The 24,304-nt window shown below is 40.1% G+C and overlaps 1 protein-coding gene across 1 annotated transcript in view; it reads left to right on the top strand.

Annotated features, from left to right (window-relative positions):
- RAD51B (RAD51 paralog B) overlaps nt 1–24,304 on the top strand; it is a 377,386-nt gene that overhangs the window by 122,674 nt on the left and 230,408 nt on the right. The window lies entirely within an intron of this gene.

The raw sequence follows: 24,304 nt of genomic DNA, 5'->3' as shown, positions 1-24,304 counted from the left end.
GCAACAGGGAGAAAGCAGAACTATTTAACTCGTTTTTTGCATCTATCTTTACACAAAGGGAAAAAACAGTCCAACCTACCAAAACCAGTGCCATAAAAAACAGAATAGAAACACAAGTTAAGATAGGCAAGAAAATGGTAAGTGAGCACTTGTCCAGCCTAGACGAATTCAAATCACCAGGACCAGATGGATTACACCCCAAGGTTCTCAAGGAAATGGCAGACGTGATCCCAGAACCACTGAACTATATTTTTCAAAGATCCTGGAGCACTGGGGAACTACCAGAGGACTGGAAGAGAGCTGATGTAGTTCCCATCTTCACAAAAGGGAAAAAAATAGATCCAGGAAACTACAAACCTATCAGCCTGACCTCAATACCTGGGAAGATTCTGGAAAAGATAATCAAACAAAAAATCAGCGAACACCTTGATGCAAACAAAGTCATCACTAAAAGCCAACATGGGTTTGTCAAAAACAGATCATGCCAGACAAACCTTATTGCATTCTTTGACCAAGTGACAAAATTAGTGGACCAGAGGAATGCTGTAGATATATATAATTTACTTGGACTTCAGTAAGGCATTTGATAAAGTAGGTCACAACCTACTACTTGATAAGATAGAAAAATGTGGGTTAGATAGCATCACCACCAGATGGATTCGTAGCTGGTTGACAGGCTGTACTCAGCGTGTGGTCCTCAATGGACCTGCATCTACATGGAAGGAAGTGTGTAGTGGGGTGCCCCAGGGCTCTGTTCTGGGCCCAGTGCTCTTCAACATCTTCATCAATGATTTGGATGAGGGGATAGATGGGGAACTCATCAAATTTGCAGACGACACCAAGCTGGCAGGAATAGCCAATACTCCAGAAGATAGGCTTAAGATACAGGAGGATCTGGACAGACTCAAACACTGGGTGCTATCTAACAAAATGAAATTCAATGGTAAAAAAAGTAAGGTTCTACATTTAGGCAGGAAAAATCAAATGCACAGGTATAGTATAGGTGGTACCTTGCTCAATAGTAGTAACTGTGAGAGGGATCTCGGAGTCCTAGTGGACAATCACTTCAATATGAGCCAGCAGTGTACTGCAGCTGCCAAAAAAAGCCAACACAGTGCTAGGCTGCATTAACAGAGGGATAGAATAAAGATCATGTGAAGTACTAATACCACTTTACAATGCCTTGGTAAGGCCACACCTGGAATACTGCATCCAGTTTTGGTCACCACGATGTAAAAAAGATGTTGAGACTCTAGAAAGGGTACAGAGAAGAGCAACAAAGATGATTGGGGGACTGGAGGCTAAAACATATAGGGAACGGTTGCTGGAATTAGGTATGTGTAGTTAAACAAAGAGAAGAGTGAGGGGTGACATGATAGCACTGTTCCAATATCTCAGGGGCTGCCACAAAGAAGAGGGAGTCAAGCTATTTGTGCTGCCACCACATGGCTGTTTTGGAGAAATTACAATGTGGGCAGTCAGACCCTCCTACCCTATGTTGTATTTCTTCTTCCCTCCCCTTTCTGGGATGGACCATTTTCTGACCTTGGAGATACCTTGGAAATATCTTGGAAATGCTGTACAAACGTCATCTTAATCTACATGCAATAAAGGTATTTCTATATGATAAAGGGTGTTCAAACTATCTGGAGAGAACTCTTAATGGTAATGGCCTGCTTATATAGACCATAGAAGTCTTATCAAGGGGTTAATTACAGTGCAACGGCTTTAGATCCAGAATACTATTCTCCAAAGCACCTGAAAGCAGGACAAGAAGCAACGGATGGAAACTAGTCAAGGAGAGAAGCAACCTAGAACTAACGAGAAACTTCCTGACATTTAGAACAATTAACCAGTGGAACAACCTGCCTCCAGAAGTGGTGAATGCTCCAACACTGGAAGTGTTTAAGAAGAGACTGGACAGCCATTTGTCTGAAATGGTATAGGGTTTCCTGCCCGAGCAGGGGGTTGGACTAGATGACCTCCAAGGTCCCTTCCAACTTATTATTATTATTAGACAAAATTAGCTATTGGCTTATCTCTACTAAAAGACACAGAATAGAATAATAGAGTTGCAGAATTTCAGAGCTGCTAGGGATCAGCTGTCTGCTCAGTTCAAGATCTACTAGGACTTTGGCTTGCCTGGACTGCATTGATTGAAGAGGAATTGTCTTGGGCTGTATATAAAATATGTAATATAATAACTATTGCTAAAAATCAAATAATGTTAAAAGTTTATGATCTTGTGGGTCTATATAACTAGCTGCCCAGGGCCGCATGCATCCCATGGATTGGACACACCTGTACTAGGCCATCTGTTACAAGTGAGCATCCAGTGTCTGAGACCTCTAATGAAGAAGCCATAGGAGGAACAGGCTTTTTCCAAAATGAAGCTTCCTTAAGCAATTGCCTTTTCTGTCCCTTGACTAGCTAATATCAGTCTCTTTGAGTAGCCCTCTAACTGAGCACCCCAGCCACAATTTGTGAGATTTTTAGAGGAGGAGGAATATCCCAAACCCAGACCCATTCAGTCTTGCGAGGCTTCAGCTGAATTCTGTTGTTCCCTATCCAGACCCTCACAGTCTTCAAAAACTGGGATAAGACATTCACAGCATCGCTTAATTCACTGGGGTGGAGATAGGTTATTGGGTATCGTTAGCATGCAGAGGATATCATGGCCTCATATAGATGTTAAGAAGGAGGGGAGAAAGCACTGGACCCTTGGCACCCCACATAATAGGGGCTGATAGTGGGACTTCTCCTTGATCAATACCGACTGGAATCAACTGCAAAGGAAAGAGGCAAACATATATCAGGTTTATCACTGCGATGTGTAATATAGGATGTTTAAGACATTTTTGTGTTATCCATAAAAATGGCTTTTGCAGGTGTGACCTATTGATTACTCTGTCAAAGAACCTGGGTCCTATTAGAAGAACCCCGGCATTTATTTTAGAGATACTCCTATTATACTTACCATTTTATAAAACTGTATTTTCCAACTGCATCTGATATATAACCATTGGATAACATTACCTTTGGGCTTTGTGGCACACACATCCAAAGCAGCAAAAACTCAGCTACAATATTGTTTTAGTGTCTGAAATTCAAGCACTTTTTTTTTCTTTCCTGTTTAGTTTGTGGACTGTCCATTTCTTTTTTAGCTTGTACATAATTGTTGTTTATCCCGTTTCATAGGTTATTTTCTCTCTCCTCTTACTTGAATCACTGGGGAATTGCTTCAGCAACAGTGTTTTATTTTCTAAAAATATACTGTAGCTCGAAACACATGGATTATCTCAGGCCAGTTTAAATGAAATTTATGACTTGGGAAAGATAGAACTGCTCTCAGCTTTAGTTTCCTACTGGCTTTACATTCTTTATACACACACACACACACACACACACACATTATACACATACACACATGTACATATATGTAATAGACAGAGTATACTTTTTCTTTTTCCCCTGCCCTCACTTTAAAAAAAGACATATTTTTGCCTTTTTCAGTCCATCAATAATCAATTTCCATGAGTACACCAGACCTTGAATTTTTAAGCAAAAAACTATAAAAATTGTGGATAAGTCAACCCACATTTTTCATAGTACTTTGGTTAAAAATTTGAGGGCCCACTTATTTGTGAATGGGCTTATACGGGAGTGTATATGGGAAATATGGGTGTTTTATAAACCGATTACAATATATACTTGTGGATAAGCCCATCCGTGGATAAGCCAATTCTGTCCTTTTGGGTGTATTTTGGCACCTAAATTTTTCTGCTCATCCATGAATATTAATAGTAATTTATTGGGTGTCCTTCAGAGCTGGTCATCCATAATAGTGCATAAGTAGTATATCACACTGTTCCTTTCTGAAGTAAGCAGCATTATGAGAACTATAAAAAAAAGTAAAATGTAGTTGGCAAAATTCATTCATTCATTCATTCATTCAGCATTCATTCAGCATTCATTCATTCTTTACCCTACCTGATTTTATTTTGACCTGTTACTGCTTCATTTAAGTTTTAGGTTTTTCATGATATATTCAACTAATTTCCATATTAGTGTGGACAGAAGCATGTCCTTATATTACAGAACCATGTTTAAATATTCATACTTTGCAACAGGAAGGAATTCCTTCCCAGTAGATTCTACTAAGGTACAAAGATTCATCTACTGATCTATTTGTTTTCCTTTTATATCTAAAATATATTCACTGCTTTGGTTTTTTGTTCATTCATTTTCTGGTCTTGCATTGATTACTTCCTAACATTTGCCAGAAATTATTTGGGTTCTCAGCCCACAACACAGCATTGTTTGCCTATAGTAGTACACAAATGTAAAACTAGCTATGAAACCTTTATATGACTTCTGGGCGATAGCTTAATTCCATTTCATTTATCAATATTCCTCAAGTTAAGTTCTGCCTTTCTTTTAGCATTGTGAAATGCTATTTGAGACTTTTACTATCCAGGATTTATTTATTTATTTTATTACATTTATATACCGCCCTTTCCCTGAGGACTCAGGGCGGTTTACAGGGAGTTAAAAACCAGCAATACAAAAGTTAAAACCAATTTAAAAAAGATTAAACTAACCCTGTGCAGTTATTTCACTATTAAAATAGAATCTATATTTAAAATTATATAAAAAATATAATAGATAAAAAATAACACATAAATACATGATACTTTAACACATCACATTTACCAATTTTAATTCAAAATTAAGTGCTTACAAATGTCTGTGATGGTGCTTAATTTTCTTAATTTTCTAGTAGAACCTTCTTCGTGCACAAATCATCCATCAAAAATAATAGGGCACTTATTTCAGGCACTGTTACTTTCTTATTTGTTCCTTGATTACTTATGATAAAGCTTCATTTAACTCTAATATGCAATAGGTATCAATAGTGTGTTTTTCCTTTTGAAACATGAATTATTAACCACCCAACTACATGCGAGAGGTGGTAGTATATAAACATCTGCAAGCTTGAAAGACAGTACATTATTGAAGACTAACATTTGAGTTGATGTTACTTGCCAAGTTCATTAAACAGTTCCAGATGAAATGTCAGAATAGGATATTTTTTTCAAAAGTCATTAAGGTAATTTCATTTCTAGTTATGTCTCTTGTCTCTTATGTCTCTTTTTCCCCATGTTGTTCCCAGGAAGTGAAGCGTGCTCTGTTCTGAGCTATGTTCAGCCCCAACACTTTCTGATTTTCAGGAAAGGAATCATGACATTCTTTTTCGTTTGGGATATTTCAGTCTACCTTAATTGTCAACAATTGTATCTTTTTCTGAGTTTTTAAATATATATATATGTTCCATTTCTATCATTAGTCATACTGTATTCTCTTTGGGCCGAAACATAAATCTTAAAATAAGAATTAGATTTATAGTGGGTTTCTGTGTCCAGTCTAAGCAATGAAAAACTAATTCTGCAATTGTTGGTCAGCCATGAAAGAAATTACAGGAAATCTAGTTTATAGTAACTTTCCCCGAACGTTTAGGAAGATCATCTAATAAGTGTGTGTATTAAAAGTAAATAACCTGTCCTTTCTTGGAAGGCCAACTGAAAACGAAACCAATAAACAAGGGGATTCTAAAACATATTCTTGCTAAAAGCTATAGTATTAAAATCTAACTTCACTAGGGTTTTTTTAGGTAATAATACTGTATCTAGGTCAGGTTTTAAGGGTGTTTTTTCAAGCTTGACATCCAGAAAACATAATTTATTTAACAAATATGGCAGGAGGTTGTAGTTTTATAACCTGGGTCAAGTACTAACATCAAAAGTACTGTCCATGTGACGTAAAACACAAATGTGTACAATTTATAATCAAATATTTTAGATTGGGGAAAAACACCCTTGATCTAAAAAGCACCATGTATGTAACTAAGTCATTATATATTGTTAATACTCATATTTATAAATTAATGACTGCTAACGAACTCACAGCAATTTGCAATATTTTAATAAAATATCTATGGTACAAAAAACCCAGACATAATGTAGAAACTAAGGAACAAATCAAAATATCAATAATATCAAGACATAATAACATAATAATAATAGTGCAAAAAATTAACCAGGGGTGAACCCAATCCTTCCCTAAATACTCTCTGAAAGAATTTGGTTTTTACAAGCTTCTAGAAGATTTATACATCTGAAGGAGATTGTATGAGGTCTCTAACTTGTTTTTCTAAAAACATATTCTAGTAAAAGGTTTATTTTGCTTACTGTGTGATACTCAATGATCTACTAGTAGATTAAGTAGCATAGGTTTACAGTTTTAGATCTGTATGTTCTACAGCTAAGGTAATTCCACCAATCTTATTCTAGTGAATGTGTATTGCTTAACAGAAGGGAGAGTGAGTTTTAATTAGTAGTTCTGTTTGTATTCACAGTGGTTCATTTACATGCATTTCTCCTTCAGGCTGGACTCCTGATGACTTCATGACCATATCCATGTAGTTTTATTAGCAATAATACAATACTGAAATGATTTGCAATTGGCTTCCTCCATGCTTAGTTTCTTAAAGCAGTCAAGGTATGTTCACAAACGTATTCCCCCTTATTGTCAGAAATCAATCTCTGAACAGAGGAACTGGCTCAAATTAGATGAGTCAAACTGTTTCTATGCCTTTTTGGTGGTTCTGGGTTTTGTAATTTTATAATTCTCATAAAAATTAGAAAAAAACTTGGCATAGTATATGGAGTTTGAAGATAGGTGATATGGAGCTCCATTCTTTTTCCAGTTTGAAATTTTCATAGTCTTCTTAAATCCTCACTCTTATTCCCAGGGATTAAATAAAAGTCCAAATGATGATGTCAATGATGATGATGATGATGTTGATGATTTTCTTCCTATTGGAACTTCTTCCAGTTGAAGTCCAGCTGCATTAAAGATAATCAGATTGCATTGTACTGTACTTCTAAAGGATTAAGAACTAAATTAAAATAAATTATCTAGATTTCAAAGAAGAGGACCTGGACCTTTTCCTTAGGGTAGTTATTGTAAGAATCTAGATTTTCTCCCCTGTTGAAAGATCTATTTGCTTTGTCTATGTGCTACTGTACATTATCCCTGAATTTTAGCAAAATTCTTCTGGTGGGCCACCTAATACATTGATCTAGCACATAGAATGTGCTAGAATGGCCATTAATTAATGGAGATTTTAAAAAACCATGACAGCTGCATTGAAATAAATAGGATTTAAATTTGGTTTTGTATTGGCAGGGACTACTGAATGATCATTGATAAGATCATCCATCACCATGGGCTGAGATATCATCAGTATGCTGATGATATTCAACTTTGTATCTCCATCTCTGGTGATCCAAGTGACGCTGTGACTGTCCTCTCGTGGTACCTGGTAGCTGGTGAGGGCCTGGATTGGGGACAACAGGCTTTGGCTGAACCCTGGCAAGACTGAATGGCTTTGGGTGCATGAAGCTTCAAGATCTGGGGTTTTAATATCTTTAGCTCTGGATAGGGTGGCACTACCTCAGACAGACACAGTCTACAGTTTGAAGATTCTCCTGGACTCATGACTTCTGCTCGAAGAGCAGGTGGCAGTCGTGGCTAGGAGAGCATTTGCACAACTTTGTCTTATGTACCAGTTGTGGTCTTTTCTGGATCCGGAGTCCCTGTGCTCAGTCATTCAAGCCCTAGTCACCTTACAGTTGGACTACTGCAATGTGTTCTACATGGGGCTACCCTTAAAGAGCCCTTGGAAGCTATAGCTGATGCAAAGTGTGGTAGCACAGGCAGTTCTTAGGACCTATTACATCACTATTCCATGAGCTGCAACAACTGGTTGTTGGTTTACTTTCAGGTGCAATACAAGGTGCTGGTTATTACCTTTAAAGCCCTACATGGTCCAGGTTACTTGAAGAACCGTCTCACCCTGATGGGACTGGCCCACCCTACGTGCATCTGCAGAGGGGGCATACTGCAGATCCTATCAGTCAAGGAATTTCAGCTGCGGGGGGTGTCCAGGAGAAGAGCCTTCTCTGCCATGGCTCCTGCACTTTGGAATATCTTATCCCCAAAAGTGAGATCAGCTCCTACTCATCTGACTTTCCATAAGAGCCTTAAGACCTAGTTCTGACAGATGTCTTGGGGCCTCAGTTGGGAGAGCTTCAAACTGGAGCTGATTGATTAAGTAAGAGCCAATCCCACCTCACCCCCTGCATCCAGCTGTTTCCTTCTCCAACTTGTGTCAATGATTTCATTCTGGTGGTATTGGGATTTTTTTGGATGTATATTTATATTTGATGATTTTAATGGTTTTTATGATGAAAGCTGCCCATGGGTGCTTTGAAACAAGATGGGTGGCAAATAAATTTAATAAATAAATTTTGTCTGTAGGTATTCATAATGGCAACTCCTCTAAGTAGATGGGATATATATTAAATTAACTTTTTGACCAATTAAAAGATTCTTGCCCAACTCGCACTTTGGGATTACAGGTTAAGTGTATCATACCTTTGTGGATAATACCTCCCAAAATGTGCATTACTGAGCACAACTATTGCAATGCTGAAATCAAAAGCTTGACAAGAAGGCTACTGTATCTGGTAAAACGATAACATTTTCTCTCACTACACCTTCACCCCTCTCCCCAGAAGTGTGGTATTCATATTAAATATTTATTGTTTGGTGAAACGGAAGAATAAACTTTTAACAATATTGAAATTATTTTTGCAGCTATATGAACAGCTGTTCATCACATGGTTATTTGTCATTTATTTGCTTATTCTGTAACTGAACTAAGCAGAAAAATGTGGGAATTGTGGTGCTTTGAAAAATCTGAGAGGTTTCAAAAGGGGAAAGTGTGGTTAGGAGTATTTAAGAAAGATTCAACAAGTGATACAAGAGGAGGCCGTTGATATACTATCCAGTGGAGTGAGTGGTGGGATTCAAATATGTGAACAACTGTTTCTCTTTGTGGATGCCACTTCCGGAAGTCCATTCTGGGCTAGGGCAACAAAAAATTAGCTACCAGTTCTGCCAAAGTGCTGTAAACTGGCTGAATCCCACCACTGTGTGGAGTACAAAAAGCTAGGCTGACTTGCTTTCTCCAACTGTCTACCTGGTCACACTTTCCCTTTCATCTTGGATTTTCCCTCAGGAAAGCAAGGAGTGAGCCTGTATTTGCTCACCTGCTTCAGGCACATTTTTTTTAGCTAGCCCCCAAAAGAAATTGTTGGATTATAAGAATAGGGATGATATTTGAAGAATTTCACTGTGGCATCAGGTTGCTTCTGTGGGAAACAGAGTGCTAGACTAAATAGATGCTTTGTCTGATTCAAGAAGGCTCTTCTTAATCTTTATCAATAAATAAAGCAACTATTTCATTAACTCAGAATTAAGCAGTCAAACCACATAATGTAATTTAAATCTGTACTGCTTGAATGCATTTGGATGATGTCACCCAAAGTTTTTAGAACTTTCCCAATCCATGTTAAGATCTCTGCAGAAGGATTGCCTTGAAATATGTAATGACAATGAAAGCATTGCAAGTTTCTGCTAAAGTGGTTTTGTATTAATGGCTATTGCATAAATTTAATACAACAAAAAGGAACGAGAAATATATTTTTTAATTGGAACAAAAATGGGAAAACAAAGTTCTTCAAAGGCTGGATTAGAAGTGTTATTATGATTCATAAGCACGAAAAACTATTTCTCTGATCCATGTTTTTACCAAAACAGTGGTGTTATTACTGATATTAGAGCTATAATTGTAATGAGAAAAATTATGCACATGAGTAATAACTCTGATTTTTCTGATTTACCTATAAGTTTATTTTCACCATTATTTCTATATTTCATCTATGTGCTGTGTTTTTGTGGACTAAGTATTGCATATAAGTTATTTTGGTATGAATGATATTCTATTTGAATGTAATATTTAAACTTGCATTTCTAAATGTAATTGTCCTTAACTGAGAAACAAAATGTAAAAGCTGATGTATTTTAATGTTATATTTTTATATATGCAGACAGTTGGTTCCTCTGCTTCCTACTTTCTTAGAGTATTTATCCTTTTCTGGAAGAGGAAAAGGAGAGTTTTGAATACATAATTTTTCCCCATGAATTAAATGGTACAAGCTATTTGATTTTGATCTGCATTGGGACATATATTAATTTAATTAATTAAATTTATATGTTGCCTAACTTCCAACCACTCTCTAACAAGAAGCTGGTTTTGTTTTCCCTATATCACTCTTCAAAGGTGAGAAATAAAATTATTTGTAAGAAATAAAGTTATGCAGCTATCTTTGGATATGTTATGCATTTAAATATATCCTTCATAGACCACAATTTGTACTTGAAGGTTATATTTTAAGAGTAATGGAATTTTATTGGTTGTGTAATTTATTTAATGCTTATGTACTTATTTAAAAATGCTGCTTACTCCCTTTTAATGGCTGTAGATAGTGTAAAAATCTCTATATTTTTATTTTGTGAACTTATTATTTTCATATTACATTTTATTTGTTTCATAATTCTTTTTATAACTGCCCAAACTCTTTTAGGAAGGAAAAAGAGCAGCAAATGTAGAACTGAAGAGAAAAATGAGACTCGGATAGATTCTGTAGATAAACTGATAGATACGATTGTTCTTATCTTCCATTCTTAAACACATGTTCTCAAACCTAGATAATGTAGAAAACACAATGACTAGGATTAGTATTTTGATACTTTTACTGATAAGTAGATAGGTTCAATTTCTTAATGCACTTTGAGCTTGAATACGTGGTATATTTTCTAGAAACCCTAATCTAATTTGATTGGATTTAGGATTTTTTTACAGATTAATTTCAAATGCATTTCAACTGCATCTTCTACAGGTAGTCCTTACCTTACAATCACAGTTGAACCCAAAATTTCTATTGCTAAGTGAGACAGTTGTTATGTGAGTTTTACCCCATTTTATAAGCTGTCTTGCCAATGTTGTTAAATGAATTCCTGCAGTGCGCTCCCACAGAGAGGGCCTCCTCAGGGTGCCTCCGATCAAAGAATGTCGATTGGTGGCCCCCAGGGGGAGAGCGTTCTCTGTGGGCGCGCCAGACCTATGGAACCGCTTGCCGGTTGAGCTCCGGACGGCCCCTGACCTTCGCTCCTTCCGGCGTGATCTAAAAACGTATCTATTTGAGCAGTCTGACCTGGTCTGATGGGTTAGGGTTGGGGTTTTAAATACATCTTAATTATTGTTTTAACCTTGGGCATTTATTTAATCGCTTTTAACTTTTGTATCCTGTTTTTGTATTTATTGCCCTGTACACCGCCCTGAGTCCTTCGGGAGAAGGGCGGTATAAAAATAAAATAAATAAATAAATAAATAAATAAATAAATAAATAAATAAATAAATAAATAAATAAATAAATAAATAAATAAATAATGGTTCCCAAGTGAATTTGGCTTCCCACTGACTTTGCTTGTCAGTGGGTTGCAAAAGGTGATCACATGATCCTGGGACACTGCAACTGCGATAAATATGAAAGCAGATGCCAAGTGAAATCTGAATTTTGATCACGTGACCATGTGGATGCTGCAACAGTCATGAGTGTGAAAAATGTCATACGTCACTTTTTTCAGTGCTGTTGTAACTTCGAATGGTCACTAAAAGAATGGTTGTAAGTCAAGGACTGCCTGTAGAGGGGAAACACTTTGGGTTGTTTAAACTTTTATAGTCGCCTTCCTCAAGTAAAATCCCAGAATAAGTAGCAATAGTCATATGACTGAGAAGAGTAATCTATAGTTATCTGTCTACAATAACAAGAAAGATGTTAAAGTGGCCCACTTTCAAAGTGCAGTGTTCCTGACCAACTGAGGGAAAAAAGTTCTTCTCTGTTATGTAATCTGTTAAATTTTGAGCAATATAAAATTGGATAGTCAGCAAGAATATTAAAATTCTTCCAGGATTACTGTCTTGGATTCTCAGCATGCAATCTAAGACTTAGTTCTATTAGATCTGTCTGTCTGTTTATTCTCTCTCTCTCTCTCTCTCTCTCTCTCTCTCTCTCTCTCTCTCTCTCTCTCTCTCTCTCTCTCTCTCTCTCTCTCTCTCTCTCTCTCTCCCTCCCTCCCTCCCTCCCTCCCTCCCTCCCTCCCTTTCTCTCTCCCCCACCTCCTTTTGCCCAAATGGGAGTGCTGTCTGCCCATTTTAATGTTTTAAGGAGTGGGACACTTTGGAGGCCTTAGGTATTGACAAATTGACAATCAGCTTAAAAATGCTCTAATTTATCTTGATATTTTTTAACATTGTTGAATGTATATAGGTAAATGCAACTATGCAAGAAAACCAGTAACATAGTAGTGGGACTCAACTATTATGAATCTTTTCTGGAATGAAGGAAGAATTATCTTGCTAATGGCTATGAGTTCAATGGTACTAATTTTTATTTCCATCAAGGTTATTCCTGCACTGTACAGCTTTTCAGAATTCCTGTGGCTTACATTCAAAGGACAGTGATGGGATACAGTTGTTTGAGAAGAGCTAGAAAACCATGGTTTAAATTCCTGTTCAGCTATGAAATTTCTTTGGAAAGATAGAATTATGACCTCTCTTGAACGAGCAGAACAGGTTGATATATAATAAAACAAAATCTTCTCTGACACTATGTCGTCCAGATATCTTGGCCTTCAGTTTTCATTGGTGAAACTTCTTGGGATTATGGGGGAGACCAGTGCATCTGGATCTCTCCAGATTAGGGAGAATTAATATTTTATATTTATAAAGAGAAAGAATGATATTTAATAGAGGGTTGATGTTTTGAGGTACGGCCATAAACTGAAAGGTCACAGTGGAGGTCAATATGGCATTTATACATTCTGAAGGTAGATTTATTCTCTGGGAAATTTTGACTTTGAATTGACGCCTATTTTGAGAGTATATGGAAGGTAATCTGCTTGCCTTGAAAAATGTAGGCCATGTCAGGATGTAACACCAAGCTATGGTTTAGCTTTTTATAAACAAGGAAATGTTCTTTCTAAAAAGCAAAGATTGCCTTCTGCCCACTCTTGGGAATGGGAATTTATTATGTCAAAGTTTCCCCTTTTCCACTGTCAGCAAAACAGAGTCTGAGTCTTCAAAGCATCCCATTTCTCACATTTGGCAGAGCCAGCATCTGATTTAAGCCTGGAAAGTAAATTGCTTCTCACCTCCTGTAGTGAATGTCTCTGTGGGTCAGGGTTGAAATCCTTGGCAAAGCACACAGAGGAAGTTTGCATCAAGCTGCCTTCACCACATCTGCTTTGTGAATAAATAGGACATTTATTTCTCAGTCGAGCTAAATATCTGACATATAAGACTGCACATATTCACACACCCCACTGTTGCCCCCCTGTGTCTCAAGTATTTTTGAGAATGCTTTAAAAGTCAACAATAAGAGAACAAGTTACCATGTTCACTTGGCTCCCATGACCAATTGATGAAAAAAAAGAGACCAAAGAGACTTTTAAAATATTATATGTGTTTGTATCTGATTGGTTGCACACCCATTTCTTTAAATCCAGCAACATCTGTCCTGTAATTCAAACACCCTGGGAGCATTGTATTCTCAGCTTGAGGCACACTTTTTTTTCTCTAAACAAATGTTGATTGTTTCCTAAAGCAGCATCCGCATGTTGTTCTGACTTAAAAACTATATCCTTCACTTCAGAGGTGCATTGATTCTGGAAGGTGACCAAAGGAGATCCAAGTACATTTCACAATTTATTGCACAAAAATTAGATTTAGTTAGTGATGCAATAAAGTAGGAGTCTTATGAGAAAAATTAAATGCAGTTGGCTGCAATTTGATATTTTAAAAATCGCAGAACAAATTTTTACAAAATGTGCGGTCTTTGGCTAACTTTTTTTTGCATTTTTGTACATGTGCTCTAGAACATTAATTTTGCAGTGAAAAAATGGAAATTCACAACCAATTTGTAAACTATGTTTTAAAGAGATTTTTAAAATTAATACAATATATGAAATCAATATGGTTGATACTTTTTGTCTGCCCAAAAGGTGCTCACATAGATAATATATATTTAGGTGCCCAGTCTATCCTCTACATCTGCTCATCTATATAATCTCCAGGCTCCAACCTTACTTTCAGAACACCTGGGGGAAGAGCCAGCTCTTAACAGCTTTCCAGAAGGTTAAGACCAGCCAGATCTCAAGGGAGAGTATTTCAAGGGCAGGGCTGCTATGGCAAACAAATCAAAACAAAAACCATACTTCCTAAATCCCACTAGATGGCAACAATATAGAGAAGTGACCTTAAGTGGGCCTACTTCACCTGATCTAATAGAATATCCCCAATTGCATACTATCCCTGATTGGGGAAATGTTACCCCATCAGGTGTCAAAGATCCAGGGAAGCCAAAATTCCAAACATCTTGCTAAAGTGAGCCAGAACTGCTTCTTCTCCACCCAGACCCTCACAATCTCCAGGAACTGAGTCAGAACTGAAATGGCATCAACTGCCTGGCCAAAGGTGGAGATGTATAATCTGGTACCATCAGCAGACTGGTTGTTGTTTGCAGGATTGCCTCTCCCTAGTGTTTTAATTGTGTATCACCACCCAGAGTCACAAGTGTGAGTTGGGCAGCTATATAAATTGAATGAGAGAGGGAGGGAGGGAGGGAAGGAGGCACTGAGGGAGTGAATAAATGAATAATATACTCCATACCGCTGGGAGATTTTACCTAGAGATTTCCTGTAGCTGATTTAAAAAAAAGAGCAGTGACAATCTGAGGCATCCCACATGTAGGGGTCTAGAGCTGGACGTTCCCCCCAAGACTGACTGAAATTGGCCAACAGAGAAAGGAGGAGATCCACTGCAGGGCAGTGCTTCTCAGTCCCTGCAGCCAGTCCATAAGGATAATAGTTCATAGTATCAGTATCAGTAATGGTTAATGAATTGTCTTTACAAAGACAAGAGCGAGACCATAGGCAGAGGTTCATAAATTTATTCGGTTCAGCTCCAGGCAGCTGACTGTCAAACAATCCTGGCTTATATAGAGAACTGTCAAACATCATAACCAATCAGGTAACAGTATTTTTCCCGCCGCTCGGAGAACAGCCAATCGACGAGCGGCATTCTGACAGCTCGGCGGCTGTCGGGGAATTCCTCTCAGCTGAACGCTTAGCTCAGTTCGGAGGACCAGATTGTGGACTGCGGATTTGACAGTTCTGGGAACTGTCAAATCCGGCGCGTGCGTGTTTGGTCCTGGCAACCCTTTTGACAGCTGTCATCGGGAATGGCGGCCGGCGGGGCGGCGTGCATGCGCAGATGCTTCTGGCAGCCATTTGACAGCTGTCAACTGTCAAAGGTCTGCCGGGCCGGTGTTTTACTTGCAATTTGGAATCCCTCGGTTTCCAGATATGATTCAGTTAATAGTATCAGTAGTCGCTGACAGACACAGGAAGGCCAGGACAGTTGCACCATTTGTGTGTCGAACCCTCCATGATATATTATATTATAGTTATTATTGTGGTATGGTGAGATAACTTTATGATCATCTGAGATACTTAAGTCCCAAATGAAAACTCAACTCAAATGACTCTCCATTTTTATTTGCAAAACACAGAATTTTATGTAATATCATATGACTTTGTAACATGAATATAAGAACAGAATTTTGAAGTTTGAATAAACTTAAGGAATCTGTTTTTAATCCGATTAATAATTCCCATAAAAATCACTGCAATTTCTGTAGTCTAAACATCATGTTTATGTTATAGGGAAATAGCATATTTTCATCTGATTTAACAGAAAAAATAGCATATATGTCAGTTCTAGTAAGTAATGATAATAATTTTATTTGCTTAATTTATTTTGCTCCTGACTTTTGTTTCTGGGTTTTTTTATTATTATTTTTTTTTCTTGTGACAAAACAGCATAGCAATGTAAAATGCAGACCTTATATATAATATTAAATTCACCCAGATAAGAATTTTGAAAATCATATTTTAAATGTTAAGCAAATTCTACAATATAGATGAATTATACAGGATCTATATTCCATAGAAATACTACACAGTGATAGAAATATTAAAGATTTTTAACATTCTGTAATATAAGTAGCATTATAAATAAATAAATAATATATAAGTGTAAAACATATGTAAAATGCACTTTTATATATAAAATATATTCAGATGTACCCTACTAATTAAATTGTATAAAATAAGTACATTTCTGCATCATAATTTGCTTGGAAAAATATCAGTGCTAACATTGTTGCTTAGTGAAATTTAATCATGCCTAAAAATGTTTTTATGACATAAATCTTGTTTAGAAATGGCATGAGTGCTTGTATGCAGATAGATGTGGTATGAGATTAGCTAACATTTTATATCCCACATTTTAAAATCTCCTGCTGTTCTTGCGGAGGCCTAAAATGGTGTGGACAACAGATGTGGAATATGGAATGTGTGGGAATATACTTTGGGGGGCACCTGTCTTGAAATTTGAAAGACAAGCCCAGTTTGACAGAGTTGCTTCTTGCAGAAGCCGGAATATTGTCTTCTTTCTCTGCTTAAGTAAGTGGTAGAATGTATTTTAAATGCTGCTATGCTACTTTGGATTACACAGAATCTCGTGATAGTGACATATGACTTATTCTTTACTTATATATTTTTCTTTTACTATTTTATTTATTTTATTTTTATTCACCCTAATAACGTACTTTATAATCAGTTTTAGCAACTGAAGATGTGATATAATCGAATAACAGAATAACACAGTCAGAAGGAACCTTGGAGGTCTTGTAGTCCAACCCCCTGCTCAGGCGGAAGACCCTGTACCATATCAGACAACTGGCTGTCCAGTCTCTTCTTAAAAGCCTCTTTAAAGCTTCTTAAAAGCCTCCAGTATTGGAGCATCCACAACTTCTGAAGGCAAGCTGTTCCACTGGTTAATTGTTTTCACTTTCAGGAAATTTCTCCTTAGTTCTAGATTGCTTCTCTCCTTGATTGGTTTCCATCCATTATTTCTTGTCCTGCCCTCTGGTGCTTTGGAGAATAATTTGACCCCCTCTTCTTTGTGGGAGCCCCTCAAATACTGGAATACTGCCATCATGTCACCCCTAGTCCTTTCTTTTCACTATACTAGAATTCCTGCAACAGTTCTTCATGTTTTAGCTTCCAGACCCCTAACCATCTTTGTTGAATCTCAGCATCTTTTTTATATTGTGGTGATCAAAACTGGATGCAGTATTCCAAGTATTACAAGGCATTATAAATTTCATGTGATCTTGATTGTATCCCTTAATGCAGTCTAGGATTGTATTGACTTTTTTGGACAGCTGCAGCACACTGCTGGCTCATATTTAAGTGATTGTCCACTGGAACTCCAAAGTCCCTCTCACAGTTACTGCTGTTGAGCCACGTTTCCCCTAATCCAGTGATGGCGAACCTTTTAGAGACCAAGTGCCCAAACTGCAACCCAAAACCCACTTATGTATCATCGGGTGCCAGGTGGGTGTGGCCCATTGGGTGGGTGTGGCCCATTGGGTGGGTCTGGCCCATTGGGTGAGTGTGGCCCATTGGATGGGCATGGCCCATTGGATGGGCAGGGCTGTGGTCATGGCAGACTGGGTGGACGTGGCTGGGGTGGGCGTGGCCACCTCAGTGTTGCTTGTGGGGAGGGACACCTATGGGGGCCAGGCAGGGTTGGGGGAGATCCAGGGGGTCTCTGGCAGGTGAGACAGTGGGCAGAAGGCTCGTCCTGCGGGGTGAGATGAGGCAGGGGCAGGAGCGGCTGCTGCCTGACACCATCGGTCCCTGCACACAGCGAGCACATGTGAGCCAACTATGTCCTTCAGCAGCCACAGCCTGCCAGCCCCTCAATTTCGGTGCAAGGTGGCTGTTTGCCGCTACGCACATTGCACCCAATGTGGCTGCCATGAGGCTGCTAATATACCGGTTTCTTACCGCCACTCAGCTTGTTCCGTGGCCTCATGGCAGCGGCATTGGGCAGGAGGAGGCAAACGGCCAGTTTCGGCGTGACACAGCTGTTTGCTGCCTCGTGTATTGCGCCCAATGCTACTGCAATGTGGCTTGGCCGAAAGCAGCCAAGTGGGGCATGTTTCCCCTTCACCTGCCCATTCTGCTCTGTAGGCAGAGCTGCGAAGTTCTCTTCTCTGACCCAACCCTTGGAGAGCGCCCTTCTCCCACCGCCCAGCCCCAACCCCCACAGAGCACCCTTCTCCCGTTGCCCTGGCCCAACCCTCGCAAAATGTCCTCCTCCCGCCGCCCTGACCCAACCCTTGCAGAGTGCCCTTCTCCCGCCGCCCTGACCCAACCCTTGCAGAGCGCCTTTCTCCCGCCGCCCTGACCCAACCCTTGTAGAGCGCCTTTCTCCCACCGCCGCTTCTCCTTCGCGATCCGACACCGTTGCCACATGCAAGGAAATGAAGGGTTTTTTTGGGAAAAACGGTCAGTCAATCAATTCCAACTTTGCAATCTTTCACGAGAAGTTGGAATTGATTGACCTTTCCCCCCCAAAAAAACTTACTTTGTTTCCTTGCATGCGGCAGCAGTGTCGGATTGCAAAGAAATGGCACGGGGCTGGGAGTCAAGGAAATAAAGGCAATTTCTGGGGAAAATGAGGATTTCTTTCCTTACCTGCCCCACTTGTTCTGAGGCCGCTTTCCTCTCAGACGCGTTGTTCTTGCCAATGGCTTGGCTGCCCACTTCTGCGCCCTCCCTTCCTGAGCCTCTGGCGCTCCACCTGCTACTTTGGTCGGCCTGCTGGCCCCCACCTCAACACCCTGCCCACCGCCACCCAGCATGGCCGCCCAGGGGCTTCAGGGGCTGGCCTGGCATGAAAAGGACATGTGCCCCACCCTCCCGCCACCATGCAGGGTAAGGTTGCCGTGCCCACCATGCCCAGATGCCCTTGCCTCCCCCAAGCGTTTTTTTACTAACCTGCCTTTCAGCTGCATTATGTTTCTCCATTCGCTTCTCAGCCTTTGCCGTATGTTTGTGGGATTATGGGTAAAAAAGAAAAGTTCCATCAGACTTTGTAACTTCTTGAGATCTTGCGAGAAGTTAGAAAGTCTGCTAGAACTTTTTTTTTACCGATAGTCACACAAATATGTGGCGAAGGCTGAGAAGTGAATGGAGAAACAGAATGCAGCTGAAAGGCAGGTTAGTAAAAAAAAAAACACTTGGGGAGGCGGGTGCGGGCGTGGCAACCTTGCCCTGCGCAGGTATTGATGCAGGTTGCGCATGGACGGGACTGAAGGCCTAGGACTGGGGCGACGGTGCGCATGTCCACAGAGAGGACTCTGCGTGCCACCTATGGCACATGTGCCATAGGTTCGCCACCCTGGCCCTAATCTGTACCTGCAGATTTGTTTTTCCTTGCCTATGTGTAAAGCCTTACTTTTCTTTCCATTGAATTTCATTTTGTTAGATAGGGCCTAGTGTTCAAGTCTGTTGAGATCTATCTGGATCTTGAGCCTATCTTTTGGGGTATTGGTTATTCCTGCCAGGTTGGTGTCATCTGTTCACCTTCTATTCCCTCATTTAAATCATTTATAAAGATATTAAAGAGTACTGGACCTAAAACAGAACCTTGGGGTACACCACTGCTTACTTTCCTCCATGTAGATGTAGTTTCATTAAGGACTACATGTCAGTGGTGAGATTCAGATATGTGAACAACCAGTTCTCTGTATGGATGCCACTTCTGGAAGTCCATTCTGGGCTTGGGCAACAAAAAATTAGCTACTGGTTCTACTGAAGTGGTGTGAACTGGCTGAATCCCACCACTGCTATACATTGAGCGCAGTTTGTCAACCAGTTACAAATCCATCTGGTGGTGATGCTGTCTATCCCACATTTTTCTAGTTTAACAAGAAGTGGGTTGTGGTCTATTTTGTCAAATGCTTTACTGAAATCCAAGTATATTTTGTCCACAGCATTTCACTGGTCCACTAATTTAGTCACCTTGACAAAGAATGAGATAAGATTTATTTGGCATGATCTGTTTTGACCAACCAATACTGGTTTCTAGTTATAAACTTGCTCGCCTCTAGGTGTTTGCAAATCTATTGCTTGATTATCTTTTCCAGGATTTTCCCAGGTATTGATGTCAGGCTGATTGGTCTGTAGTTTGCTGGATCTGTTTCCCCCCCCCCTTTTTTTTTTGAAGATGAGAACCAATCAGTTCTTTTACTAGTTCTCTGGTTGTTACCTTATGCTCCTGGATCTTTGGAATATATTGTTCAATGGTCTGAAATCACGTCTGCCAGCTCCTTCAGAACTCTGGGATGTAATCCATCAGGTCCTGGGGATTTGAACTCATCTAGACTGAATAGGTATTCTCTTACTATTTTCTTGCCTATTTTAGTTTGTAATCCTAGCCTGTCTTTTACAGTTCTGTTTTTGGTCGGTGGGTCTATATTTTTTTTTACGTGAAGATAGATGCAAAGAAAGAATTAAGCAGCTCTGCCTTCTCCCTGCTGCCTTCCTTCCATTAGTGGACCAATTGTTTCCTTGACTATTTTTCTCATTTTTTACATGTTGAAAGAAACTTTTTTTATTGTTATTTTTGACATTTGTTGCAAGTCTTAGTTCATTTTGAGTTTTAGCTTTCCTAACTTCATCTTAGCAGATTTGGTCTATATGCTGGTACCGTATTTTCCGGCGTATAAGACGACTTTTTAACCCATGAAAATCACCTCAAAAGTTGGGGGGTCGTCTTATACGCCCAGTCGTCTTATACGCCGGAAAATCAGCGTCTGGCGTCTGGCGGGAGCTGGCAGGGCAGTCCTGCGCACGCGTGCACTCCCCGGCTGCTCCTTAGCAGCTGGGGAGTGCGTGCGTGTGCAGGACTGCCCTGCCGGCTCCCGCCTGACGCCCTTCTCTCTTGAGGCAGCATCGCTCCCTGGCTCCTAAGGAGTCCTCGGGGATGCTGCCTCAACTGTCCTGCATTGCCCCCATTTGTCCTCCTTTCCAATTCTCCAAATCCTCCTTTGCTTCATGAATTAAGGCTAAGCAACGTGGAAGGGAAGCGGTATTAATTACACATTAAGGCACCCGGAGTGATGCTCATCTCTGCCTCATTTTATTTCAACAATCTGTTTGGGGGGGAGGGGTAAGTATCGAAAGGTCATCCCATTCACCAATGGTTTATTTGGACACGAATCTGCGTATAAACATAAACCCACCTTATCCTACAGCAGTTACAAGCACCCAAAGGAGGAATTCAACAACGATTATAGAGATCTCTCCAAGAGGGAAGAGAGCAACATTAACCCCTCCCTTCCCCCCCCCTCGGACGCGCGACTACTCTTCCCCCGCTAGCAAAGAAAGCGCTCCTGCTCAAGTAAGCCCGCCGGCAGTTGGAAAGGGAAGAGTCAGAGGGGCGTCGAAGGCAAACGCGCGTGCAGGCTCTGATTGGTGACTTCTCGTGCAGGCACCCGAAGGCCGGAGCCAAGTAGGCCGCGGGGCTTTTTGTCAAGGAAACGCCTCTGTTTACAGTTGTTGCATCCTTCTCTGCTTCCACCGCAACCGCCTTCTTTTCTCTCCCCTTAGAAGACTTGCACGTTTTCGCTGTCCACGTCTAGTTCCAGGCAGGCGAAGAGTCATGCCTGTACGCTGGAAGGTGAGAGGGCGCTGCCGTCGTGTCCTCGGCGAGAGGCTCTCCCCTCTATTCCTAAGAAGCTTTAAGCTCTAGACAAACACTCGGCTTCCGTTCTTTATCTCTCCTCTCCTCTCCTCCCCCCATGCATACTTGGTATTGGCCGTTGTATTATGGTCGTTTCAAGAGAAGCGCCCATTGTTGCCGCTTCGGGGGTTTGTTCTGTCTTCATCAGGAAATAATTCGGGTCGGCAGCTGCTGGTTGTCTCGCAAACCCTCGCAGGACTTCCCTGCCGGCTCCCGTCCGACGCTCTTCCCTCTTGAGGCAGCATCCCCGAGGACTCCTTAGGAGCCAGGGAGCGATGCTGCCTCAAGAGGGAAGAGCGTCTGGCGGGAGCCGGCAGGGCAGTCCTGCGCACGCGCGCACTGCCCAGCTGCTAAGGAGCAGCCGGGGAGTGCGCGCGTGCGCAGGACTGCCCTGCTGGCTCCCGCCAGCCTGCCCTGCGATTTTCCGGCGTATAAGACGAAAAGTCTTTAAAATCACCTCAAAAGTTGGGGGGTCGTCTTATGCGCCCAGTCGTCTTATACGCCGGAAAATACGGTATTCTTGTCTTAGTTATGTGTCCCTCTTTCCATTTTTTATACTTATCCTGTTTGCTCTTCAGTTTTTGTGTAACCATGCTGGTTTCCTTTTGGAGTTCTTATTTTTTCTTTTTTAGTGGTATTATGTTGGATTGGGCTTTTATAATTATATTTTTTAGAGTTTCCCAACTCTTCTTGAGATGTTTTTCCCATTAAAATTTTCATCCATGGAATTCTTCCCAAGCTCTCTCTAAGTTTGTTGATATCAGCTGTTTTAAAGTCTAAGATACTAATTTGATTTGTTCTATTGCTTGTGTCTGCATTATATTGAATTCAAATATGACATGGTCACTCTCCCCAAAAGTTCCTGTATCTCTGTTATCTCTGCTGTATCTGTTAATAAGAATTAAGTCCAGTATAGCTGACTCTCTAGCTCCCTCCTGTCAGGGCATCAGATCTAGAGTCAAAAATAAGCAAAGCTGGCTCTTTCTTTGTTTCTATCTTCTCTCTTCAACATTTAGTACATTTTCTAAGCATTTAATAGCCAGTTTTACAAATAGATTTAGTTCACTTTTATTATTTATATTCTGTCTTTCTACCCATTGGGTACTTAAGGCAGTCTAATTATGAGTAGCTGAGAAATAAACTTCAGAATTTTCTCTTTAATTTAGTCAGCTTATCTGCTTTCACACTGATCATGTTCTAGGAAAATTAGGCATAGAAAACCTATGGAGATGGTTGGGCTGGAGTTATCCCTAGTCAGAGAGAGATACTGTAGATCTCTTTAGAATAAACTTCTACAATTGGGCAGTTTAATGGAGATTTTTTTTTCTCAGTTCTGAGAGCATACTTCAGGATCTGTTTCAAACTTGTCAACTTTAAAATGCATGGACTTCAACTCCCAGAATTCCCCACCCAGCATAGGGAATTGCACACATGTAGCCCATAGATCTTCAAGTTGCCATGCTTGAAAAACACTGGCATAGCTGATGGTTTTCCTTGTATTGTATCAATATAGAAGCCACTAAATGGCTTCTATATTGATACCAAATAGCATCCATTGAGCTTCATTTTAGCTTTGCACGTAGAAAAAGGAAATCGTAGCCCCAGATCATCCTGCAAAACTTTTAAAAGATGTTTGCCAGATTTTGAGGAAACTGAAATTGTGTAAGAATAATGATGATGATGCATAAGGATATTTATGCAAGGTTCCATATATCTATATTGATTCAAAGACAAGCGAGATAGTTTAGAGCAGGGGTAGGCAACCTTTCCTCTTTTATGACTCGTGGACTTCAACTCCCAGAATTCCTGAGCCAGCCATGCTGAGGGAAAAGGGAGAGGTTTCCAACCTGAGCCATGCTGGCTCAGGAATTCTGGGAGTCGAAGTCCACGAGTCATAGAAGAGCCAAGGTTGCCTACCCCTGGTTTAGAGCATATGGATCAAAAACATTCTCAACAAAGTATTTTGCTGGTTAACAGACCTTCCTCTATAACAGTGAACAAGGCCTGAGAGAAAGGTTTTGAGTCTCAAACATTGCTGCTATTCTCATGACAGAAATGCTTTCAGAGATCTTTTCCTGGCTTTTTATTTGATCACATCAATTTACTTTTGCACCCCTCTCCCTCCCTCACCTACACAAACATGTACACATCAGGATGAAAGAAAAGATGCTTGCAGGGTGGATGGCAATGGTACCTTCTGCTTCCCCCATTGTTTGCATAATTTTAAAGCAATTAAACACTTCTGCCAAATTTCTTTTCAAGTGCACTGGGTAAAAATAAGAACCAAGTCTTTCTCATGGAAACAAAACAAGAACCTTTCCCCAAGCAATACAGATTTTCTTTTCTTGCTTGCCCCTCTTAGACTTTGCTCCCCGAAGTGCTAATTCTATGTTTGCGTCCATGAAACCCATAGTAGAATAAAGCAAATGTCATGTTTATTTTCACTTCTAATCAGAATGCAGGATTCTTTCCAGACAGGCCTATACAGGCAGGCAGGCAGGCAGGTGCTGGTTGAAAAGGGGGTGGTGGAGGGGTCTGAATCAGGTAGAGCAATTTGGTCCATTGGCCAGCACCTAATTGTACTGGCCCAATGGCCTGCTCCAGCTTTCTTTA

Source organism: Vipera berus, assembly GCF_964194415.1.
Source record: "Vipera berus genome assembly, chromosome: 1".
Lineage (NCBI taxonomy): Eukaryota > Metazoa > Chordata > Lepidosauria > Squamata > Viperidae > Vipera > Vipera berus.
Note: the sequence above shows the minus strand (reverse complement) of the source record. Positions and strands in the feature narration are given on the sequence as shown.